Source organism: Mus caroli, unplaced genomic scaffold, assembly GCF_978045245.1.
Source record: "Mus caroli unplaced genomic scaffold, Mus_caroli_1 scaffold_18, whole genome shotgun sequence".
NCBI lineage: Eukaryota > Metazoa > Chordata > Mammalia > Rodentia > Muridae > Mus > Mus caroli.
The window spans coordinates 25032255-25040547 of record NW_028227273.1 but is presented as its reverse complement, the minus strand read 5'-3'; the positions used below and the strand labels follow the sequence as shown (position 1 = coordinate 25040547).

At 44.8% G+C, this 8293-nt stretch overlaps 1 protein-coding gene across 5 annotated transcripts in view; it reads left to right on the top strand.

Moving 5' to 3' along the window:
* The first annotated feature begins 6607 nt into the window (after positions 1 to 6607).
* The window catches only part of Dlgap1 (DLG associated protein 1), an 874571-nt gene continuing 872885 nt past the window's right edge, over positions 6608 to 8293 (top strand). For 3 of the 5 annotated variants that reach the window (XM_029471242.2, XM_021186024.2, XM_085833091.1), the window contains exon 1: positions 6608 to 7036. The gene's annotated coding sequence lies outside the window, so the exon portion shown is untranslated. The remainder of the gene's footprint in view (positions 7037 to 8293) is intronic. The other 2 variants (XM_021186022.2, XM_021186021.3) reach the window with 1 other exon arrangement.

Below are 8293 nucleotides of genomic sequence, written 5' to 3'. Positions count from 1 at the left end.
AAATTGATAAAAATTTTGAAAACCCACTACTACTATTTTAAAATTAAGCGTAGAAATCAAGGACATGGAAACTCTAAAAATTCTGTTTCCTGGGGAAAGCATTTTCTCTCAGCACAAAGCCACAGACAGATCTGCCAATGGGAATGATGGAGTACATAGATAACAGTGTGGAGCAGAAGTTCAACCATCATCCCAGCATTAACATTTCTATAAATATCTTTACTATCCTCATAAAAACATCAAATAATACCTAAAGCCAAACATTCACTGAAAAGCATTTGAGACCAAAACTGATAATTTACATTTTACTGCACTATCTATCAAAAGGAAAATCTGGACAGAATATCTACACCTGGTTCTTGGCAAGTTTTGGATCCATTTTGTTGCTATTGCTGCTGTTAATTGTTGTGGGGATAGTTTGTCTTCTTTTAAACTTTTAATTCCTTTTAGACTTGAGTATACCTTATTTACATAATTTCCACCCCTCCCCCAACTCCTGTTAACGCACCCCTCTCAAATTCTTGACCATCAGTTCTAGAACTATTATTTTTACAGAACCTACTGAGTCCAGTTAGAGTTGCTTTCATGTGTATGCTTGCTTAGGACTGTGCACTTAAGATTAGGAAACCTACCTAAGGGCTGGCTGGCTTGTCCTTAAAGAAAAGTTGAGTCTTCCTCCCTTTGCAGCGAATGACCAGTGGGACCCAATTAAGCTTCCCATATTTGATTTGACCCTGCCCACTGGTGTGGTCTTTTCCAGGCAACCATCTTGTTATAAGTTCAGCACCACTGTTGGGAAGACACTATCCTGCAGCACTTTTCTGATCCATTGGCTCTTACAATCTTTCTTCCCTCTCTTCACAAGGTTCCCTTAGCCTTAGACATAGGGGTTGTATGAAAACATCCCAATTAGGGATTATCCTACCGTGATCAGTACTCTTTCCCTTACCTTGGATCTCTGCAGTAGCCCCCATCTGTGACAAACAGAAGTGTCCTTGATGACAGATGGGAGAGATGCACTTATGTGTGAATGTTAGGACAAACATTTAGAACACAGCTGGGGGCCATATTGATTTAGGGAAGTGTCAGTAGTAGGTTCTCGTCTAGGGGCTTATGACCTCTTCCGCCTCAATTCTTAGCTGCATTTATAACACCAGGCATGAGTTACCCCTATCGGATAGGCCTTAATTCCCATCAGACAGCTATTGGTTACCCTCTAAGATTAACATCTCACTATTACTCCACTGGAGATACCTTGTAGGGTAGTCATCTTCGTGATGTGAAGGCCTTATAGCGAAGTAGAACTGTTGTTAGCATTTTCCCTCTGGCAGTTTGTAGAGCACCTTCTGATAGTCTGAGAATTCCCCCCCCCAGCCCCCTCAGGGAGGAGTCTTCAGAGTCGGTATCATCATCTCGATTTCCCCCATGTCCTAAGATCAAAATGTGTGATCTCTTAAGCAGCAGAGTCTTACCATTGAGTTCTGTGAAGCAGCCAAGGGAATTGTCAATGGCTTATTGCGTTTGGGGAATCCTGTGGATCTCTTGATCAAGCTCTAAAAGAGGTGTCTCTTGCTTGGCACAGAGTTGTTCTTCTTATAGTCTATGCTTCTTGAGGATGGGGGGGGATGCTATCATCACATACTACTTAACTCCATTTAACATACATATATGTATGTATGTGTATATATATATATATATATATATGTAAATACATCATATATAAAATATATACATGTATTATATATGTACTTTAAATGAACTTTAAAACAATTAAAAGGGTAACAATTGTAAGCTTTTCAAACATCCTTAGTGCCATTTATCTCTCCTTTGATGCTCATCTGTACTCCCCTCCCCCCCAACCCCTCCCTTTGAGTGCCTTCCATTTTCTCCCTTTCCCACTTCATAGTATCTGTGTCCTAACATGTCCTCTCTAGAGTTGCTTCTCCATCTTCCCTATGACCTTGTTCTCTTTCTTGATTTATGCCATTACTCTGATTGGATTCTCATTTCCTAAGCATGCTAAGGTTTTAAGACTGCTGGCAGGTTAATACTGTGTCACATGGACTTATATTAAATTGTATTAAGATGTAGACTGACATCATAAAATATTCTTAAAGCTGTTATGATCAGTTCAACTTGCAAATATATATTGACTCTCTGTGGGAGACAAGTGATAGGCCAGTTGTTGTTTATCTAAATAAGGACAGAATCTCATAAACATAACATAACGTGACCTGAACTTTGTAATACATAATAGGCATTTGATCGACATGTGTTAGGCATGTGACAGGCATGGTCAGTATTGGTAATGCTTGATACAACCCAATAATTTGAGGGAAAGATTTGCTTGGAGCCACTATTTATTTATTTATTTATTTATTTATTTATTTATTTGGCTTTTTCAAGACAGGTTTTCTCTGTATATCCCTGGCTGTCCTGGAACTCACTTTGTAGACCAAGCTCGTCTCAAACTCAGAAATCCTCCTGCCTCTGCCTCCCAAGTGCTGGGATTAAAGACCTGTGCCACCACTGCCCGGCAGGAGCTGCTCTTGAAATAAGTCTTAGTCAACAAAGAAGAAGCAGAACAAAGAGGACTTGAGATAATCATACCATACATGTATGACAAAACACCACATTGCATGTATGACAAGATGACGCCACATCAATAGTACAAAAGAGAGCTGTTCTGTTTGTGAAAGAAAATGCACAAGCCATGAAGGCAAAGTTCAGATCAGAAGGAAGAAGCCAGCACATGTCAAGGGCATCATGATGAGGATTTATACTTTACATAGATAACTGTGACTACAATTGTATGGCCAAAATCTCAGTTTTAATATACATAAAGTGATACCATTGTTTTTGAAGAAAAGGCAAATCTACATTTAAGAAAATAGATTGGGAAAGACATTACAGTAAGCTAGGTAGGAGGTAGGAGGTTATGGAAGCCCAATAGGTGTCTATACTAGAAATGGAAGTCAAGATGGATTCAAGAGCTGTTTAAACAGAGGAAGAGGCCAACAGTAATTGTGGATGGAGGCTGACTTGTGAGTGTGAAGTCTATTGTACTGTGTAATTCTCTGTTGTAAGTCCTGGTGACCTGGTGGATAATATCGTCATGGGTGAATACAATAAGTCTTTTTAATTTTCACTACTGCCTCGAACAAAAGACCTTAAAAATGCTGAGCAAGTGGTTTACCTCTGTGCTGCACCCATTGCCAGGAAGAGAAATCAGTTTAAACGAAGGGGAAAGTAGATGATATATTAAGCCCGAGGTATCTGGAAAATTCAGTTGGATTTTCCTAGCAGGTTTGGGGATTCACAAATATTAAGCCTAGTGGAGATGTAAAGACTGGAAGGAGATATACAAGAGTTCCCAGTTAAAATAGACACTCACGTCTTTCATGGTTACTTTTCAGATATTCCTTTGGGTTTTTCTTTCACTGTGTGATTATTTACTTGTATTTTTTACCTGCTTCACCATGCCATGGTCAAGGCAGAATGCCACCATTTTTCTTTAGATAGAAAATGAGAGATTTCCCAGCAGGAAATCTGTCTACCTGTGGTCTCAAATGTCCTGCTCTTGACATCATGTTTGCTGACTTAGCCAACGCCAAGAAAGCTCCTCCAGAAGAGGATAGACATTTTGGGGGACTTACATGGTTAGAGAGCATTCTCATGCATCCTACTCACAAGAGTGCATCTTCAGGAACTGGAGTGTGCGGCTGGGCTGGGTGAAGTGTTTATATGACATGTCTCTGGCTACTATTGATGATCACTACAAACTTGGTGGCTAGAAGACATGTCAAGTAATCTTACAGCTCTGTGGGTCAGAAGTCTGATATCAGGTGAAGTGGGCTAAAATTGAGATCCTAAGATACCACTCTATCTTAGAGGCTGCCGAGGAAAGCTGTTCCTCTATTGGTTTGTACGCTTCAGAAACATCCATTCCTTATGGCTGTTCTCCTCTAAATACAGGGTTCACAGACTGCAGAATCCCACCTCTGCTTCCTGCTTTTCGCTTCCCTAACCCTCTTCTGATAGAGACCATTGTCCTTACAAAGACTCAAAAAATAAAGGCAGATAATCTTTCTGTCTCAAGATTTTTAACTCATTCTTATCTACAAAGCTTCTTTTCCCCCAGAAGGCAACATTGACTGGGGACATCTTTTCATGCATTATTCAAGTAACACACTATGACAGAAAGGATCACAGCTGACTAGCTCTCGCTTGTGCATGGCTTATATTCTGCTTATATAAATAATTATTCACATGGTAGATACTAAGTAACATTTCAAAAGTCAAATAAAAACAAGCACATGGACAACAACAAAGACAAATGCTACCAGCTCTCCTTATAAATTATTATTTGTTTCAAAGTGACTGTAGGAATAGGTGACCTCTGAAGCACGCATATAGCAATTATAATGCAAATTCAATAGCCAGTCAATGGACTAGATGTCTATCATTTAAAAAAAAACAATACAATATCAAATTCTTCTTCTATTGGACTCTCTGATCTTATTTTGATAAATTATCTATGTCTAATCCCATGTACATCTGAAAGAGTGGTATAGCCATGTACATGGACACAGAAGACTCAAATGTATTCTTGTCCCTCCTGGTACAGCCAAGCAGTCAATGCCTCTTTGAAGCCTGGATGTTCAGACACTTGAGCCAATGATAAGTCTTGGTCCAGCGGTGGGAGAATAGAACAAACCACTGATGTTCTCTCTTCGTGAGTCTGTAATAGCAATCTAAACTCTCTCTAGCTCTCTTGATTCCTCCCTGTGATCACTGTGTCAACTCCTGCCTGGTACTGACACTGGGTTTGAACTACAATTCTCTAATTCTGGAAGATTTTGCTATCTTTCTGATGAACAGTTTTCACTTATCTTAGTCATATTTGATTTCTATCACACTACACTTAGAAGATCCTCACAAAAGTAGTACTGTATAGAGATTATTATCCACCCATTCAGATTTTGTTTTCTGAAATCAAATACTCTACCATTGAGGTATAGAGAATTTATTGTATGAAAAAAAAAAACTATTCACAATGAAGACACAAAAGAATTTTGGTTTCTGGTAAGTTGTAAGTTATTTTTTCTCACTAAAGTTATTTAATTTATGTTAAGGCTTAATAATTATGAATATTTTCTGTAATAGATGGCATTACTTTTAAAATATCTTTGGATTCAACATATTTCTAAGCCTGTAAAACCCCTGTAGTTGCCCTTTTCTATTTATGAAGACTTCTCAGAAGCCTTTTCCGGAAGCCAGATAGGAAGGGCAGCATCCCTACATTGTCATCCTTGAATTGGTTGGGGATATTTGTTAGAACGCCAAGAGTTTACCTCTGTTTAGTAGCTTAATTTTCTCTCTCTCTTTAGTGGAAAATCACTTAGCGAAACCGTGGAGATTATTTATCTGAGTCATATTTTTATGGAAACCGCTTTTCACTTCCGTGCATTTTTAGAAGTGTTTTCTTTAAAAGAATATTCTATTAATATTTATAATTAGATAGCACACAAAACAGATGCTAAGTCTTATAACTTTCTGGGTACAATTACATAAAGAAGATTATATACTTTTCATCATAATGTCGTCCCTGGGAGCTGAAGAACAAAGGGCTTTCTCTGTGAACATGCCATTTCTTTTTGGGAGTGGGAATAAACAGGAAGATAGCGATTAGCCACAATTAACCAGTTTAGCATGCTAGTGTTGATCCTGAGTGTCATTCTTAATGCCTAGTGTAGTATTGAGAAGAGCACCGCACTGCGCGAGTTCGTAATTGAATGACGTGTTGGCCATTGTTTTATTTATTTTTTTTAAATTCTCAGCTAACCGGTCTATTACCCTGCTCCTTCCGTGATGTTGGTGGGTCCTTCCTTCCTTTCTCCCTCCTTTCGTTCCTTCCTTCCTTCCTTCCTTCAGAGCTTAGTTGTATAGTGTTCAATATTCACAAACATGAATATTGCTAAAGCCAGAGAACAGAAGGAACAGAATTCATTTTTCTTTTCTTTCATTAAAATAGTGAATGAATGATGAAAAATACATTGGTTAATCTAATCCATATAACCTGTCCAAGAGCTGTAAAGATGAGGAAAACTGAGTAGCCAAAGAAGAACGGTTTTGAGTGTTGGTGTCAGGTTTGAAGCCTTCTGTGATGTGTGAGTCCATGTGTCTCTTCCTAAGTGGTGACTTCAAGGGCTACTTCTACTGTGGGCTCCGAGGATGGAGAGAAGGAGAGCTTTCCAACAACCATTTGCCCTCAGACAGGGTCTGCGGATGGACCCTGTGCCCAGGTCTGCTTTCTCTACTTAGAATTGCAAGAGTAAGGAAAGAACGCTGGGCAGTCAGGAGCGGAAGTTTACTTCCCCCCAAGATGCAGCGCAAGGGTACGCATAGGTCACGCCCACTAGCGGGTGGCCGCCCCTGGCTCCGGGCTGAGATGCTGGCGTCCGCTCCCGGGAAGGCGCGGACATACTTGCGGACCCAGGCTGAGCGGGTGCGAGCGCACCCTCCGGGAGCCGCCAGCGCCTCCCCGCGGCCCGGGACGCCCGTGCCTTGGCCAGGACCAAGGCCAGCGGCCACTTCGTAGCAGCCGGAGCGGGTGGGAGCGCCTGGCTTCTGGCCGCGGCCGCCGCCCGCCCGCCGGCTCCCGTGGTTGGGCGGAGGAAGCGCGGGACTCCTCCTCCCCGCCGTATTAACATGCACCCAGGGGCGGGTGACCAGCCCAGCCTCGCCGCCCCTGCCCGCCGCGTCCCGGCGCTCAGCCTCCGCTCCAGAGGCGAGCGCTGCGCTTCGGGCGCCGCAAGCCGGAGGACGCGGCCTCGCAGCCACCTTCGGCCGGCGGGGAGCGGCAGGACCGGCGGCGCGAGCGGCTGCCGCCAGCTCGGCGCCTGCTTGGGCTCCTTCCCTTCACCTCGCTGAGAAGCGTCCCGTGCTGCGGGTTCACTGCTCTGGTCCTCGCTCCGAGGCTCGTGGGACGGACTGACAGACGGACGGACCAGCGACGGACAGACTGCGGGCAGCGGTAAGGCAATGCCGGGCTGCGCGGCTGGGCTGGGGCGTGCGCGGCGGCGGCGGCGGTGGCGGCGGAGGCAGCGGTGGCAGCGGTGGCGCGCTGGGTGGCTGCTGCTCACCTCCTGCTGCGAGGTCGCGGCAGCCCTCGCATCCTAGGGACTGCGGGCCGCCTCTGCTGGCCATTGGCCGGCTCTCTCAATTTCATGACTTCTGTCCCGGGAGCATGTCTGGTCCCCGTGGTGACCCCGGGATTCCTGGGACCAGCATACCCTTCCCAGGGCAAAGGATCTTCGCAGCTCCCTAGGGTGTTCGAGAAGGGACAGATTTTTAACTGAGACAGGGTCTCTGGAGAGGGCGGGGGGAGGGACAAGAACACGGGTCCTATGTCTCCATCAGCTTCAGCCAAATTCATACCCGGTTCAGCGCCTTTGCAGGCAATGGCAGCTGCTCACTGCAGGGGACTTCGCCAGGGGCTCCCCAATCCTTTGCAAAGCAAGTTGTTGCACTCTTTTTGTGTGACATTTTTGGCATTGGTTGTGAAGAGCGACCCCTTCCCTGTGTGTATAAGAAGGAAAAAAAAAAAAAGACACAAAGACAGTGGCATAGAGAAACACAGAAGAGAGAAAGGGTCGTGGGGGGTGGGGTCTCCGGAGAGTCTCTGAGGCCAACTGCCCGCGAATCGCTTGGCGTGGCGGGCGATGAGAGTCTGTATTTGGAGGACCAGATAAGTGACTGGCGCTGGAGCCGGGACCAATGGGAACCTCTCCCTGCTCCGGGTTGAGCCAGATAACAAATTGCACTTTCATGGAGGGGCGGCTGCAGCTGTGAGGAGGACCTTAAGGGCTATGAAGACCCTGCATTCAGGACTCGCGGAGAGCGAGCGGTTCTGGTCTTCACGTTGTTCCTGAGGCCGTGGGAAGGGGCCCGTGTGCCCGCCCAAGAGGCACTGAGCGCCTCTGCCCGGAGGGCGTCGCGCTGGCCCAGGATGCCTGCTCACCCCTTGCCTGGCCTGGAGCGCTGCGGAATTTTCTAAGGGGAGAGCATGTGGACCGGCAGGGGTAGCATACTTAGGAGGACTAGATCGCTGTCGGGTGAGAGGTTATGTCTCTAATGGACCCCCCTGCCCCTTAAGACTGTTCATAGAGAAACTGGTTCTAAGCCCCCAGAGGTTGTCAATCATGCCTCCTGGCCTATCAAATGAAGTTCCAACAGAATTACAAGATGGATAATAAAAGTCACAATTAAGAGACAGCTCTCTAGCATTTGT